Raw genomic sequence first — 1,998 nt, 5'->3', positions numbered from 1 at the left:
CGCAGGTTCGAATTCTGCCTCGGGTATGGATGTGTGTGATGTCCTTAGGTTAGTTAGGTTTAACTAGTTCTAAGTTCTAGGGGACTGATGACCTAAGATGTTAAGTCCCATAGTGCTCAGAGCCATTTGTCTCTTACTTTGCCTACTATTGAATGCCAATTCCCATCAGTATTAGATTTTCGTCTCCCATAACTATCTGAATAATTTCTTGTACCTCATCAAACATTGCTCCAATCTCTTCATTGTCTAATGAGGAAGTTGGCATATAAACTTGTATTACTGTGTTGGCTGTACGATTAGCGTCCGTCTTAGCTATGATAATGTGTTCACTATGACACTCATAGTAGCTTACCTGCAATCCTATTTTCTTATTCATAATTAAACCTGTTCGTGCACTAACCCTCTTTGATTTAGTATTTATAGCCCTGATTTACCTGACCAGAAGCCCTGCCCCTCCTGCCACTGCACTTCACTAGTTCCCCCTACATCTAACTTCAACCTATCCCTTTCCCTTTTTAAAATTTCTAACTTCATTGCTTGATTAAGGGCTCTAACATTCCATGCTCTGACCTGTAGAATGCCAGTTTTGTTTCTCCCAATGATGACATCCTCCTGAGTAGTCCCAGCCTAGAAATGCAAATGAGCGATTATTTTACCTCCAGAATATTTTACCCAAGAGGATATATCATCATTTAACCATGCAGTAGAGCTACATTCCAATTTAGAAAAAATACAGCTATAGTTTCCCCTTTCTTTCAGCCTTCACAGCACCAGCACATCAAGGTCATTTTGGTTGATGTTACAAGGCTACGTCAGTCAGTTATTCAGACTGTTTCTTCTGAAACTACTGGAAAGACTGCTGCCTCTCTTCAGGAACCACATGTTTGTCTGACTTCTCAACAGATACTGCTCTATTGTGGTTGCACCTACAGTACAGCTACCTGTATCACTGAGGCATGCAAGCCACCCCACCAATGGCAAGGTCCATGGTTCTTGGAGGGACAATATTCCTACTGCTAATTTTTGTTGAATAAACACTTTATTTAGATTATTTGTACTGCTGCTGGAGATAATTCCATAAGAAAGCAATGAGTGAAAACGCACAAAAAGTGCCAACTCTCTTGTCTTTCATTCAATATGACTAAGAGCAAAATGTACTGAACTAAGCTTCCTGATTGATTAATCTGTATTGACCCCCACTGTAATGTGTTATTCAGCTAGTTTCCAAGGAATCATACACATGATGTTTAACTTAGCATAAGACCTCTAATGTTAATAGATCATTTTTACTTGTTCAAAATTGCAAAATATGTGTGAAATGAAGACAAACTGTTAACTGTAAACCACTTGTAGGACTATATACTTATATGGATATGGTGTTTGTCCTTTTGGACATGTCCGAAAGAACAGACACCGTACCCATATAAGTATATAGTCCTGGCAATACTGGTCAAGACCTTCTTCTTCTGTGCGAATGCACAAATATTACCCAACCTCTTAGGGGACTTGGTAAGAAAGTCTTCCACGAGTAATGAGTGTGTTGGGTAGGGATACTACGAATGTAGTGTGTGGACATATAAGGTGAGAATGTGGATGTCGCAGGAGGCATGCGCAAGATAGTTGCACTATCCTCTGTGTCCTCGGTGGCTCAGGTGGATAGAGTGTCTGCCATGTAAGCAGGAGATCCCAGGTTCGAGTCCTGGTCGGGGCACACATTTTCACCTGTCCCTGTTGATATATATCAATGCCTGTCAACAGCTGAAGGTATTAATATATAATTCTAAACTTGTAGGACTGTTCAACAGTTATCTGAATTGTGCCTTCTGAAGTAGAGTTTTGGCTCTTGATTTAGTTTGCTTGTGCCATCAGTAAACCTTACACTTTTTAAGGTCCCTTCAAAATCATTGGAAGATTATTTATCTACTTAAGAATAAGATTGTTTCCTGTACTAATCTGTATAGGACTTCATACGATAATTTTACTCAGGTTCTTCAGACA

At 39.6% G+C, this 1,998-nt stretch overlaps 1 non-coding gene across 1 annotated transcript; it reads left to right on the top strand.

Moving 5' to 3' along the window:
- The first annotated feature begins 1,637 nt into the window (after window positions 1-1,637).
- On the top strand, window positions 1,638-1,711 carry Trnat-ugu. Its single transcript has one exon. It is a non-coding gene; the product is annotated as a tRNA-Thr (tRNA).
- Window positions 1,712-1,998: the final 287 nt, after the last annotated feature.

The sequence above is a fragment of the Schistocerca piceifrons genome, chromosome 1 (genome assembly GCF_021461385.2).
Source record: "Schistocerca piceifrons isolate TAMUIC-IGC-003096 chromosome 1, iqSchPice1.1, whole genome shotgun sequence".
Classification (NCBI taxonomy): domain Eukaryota; kingdom Metazoa; phylum Arthropoda; class Insecta; order Orthoptera; family Acrididae; genus Schistocerca; species Schistocerca piceifrons.
This window is presented reverse-complemented; position numbering and strand designations above follow the sequence as displayed.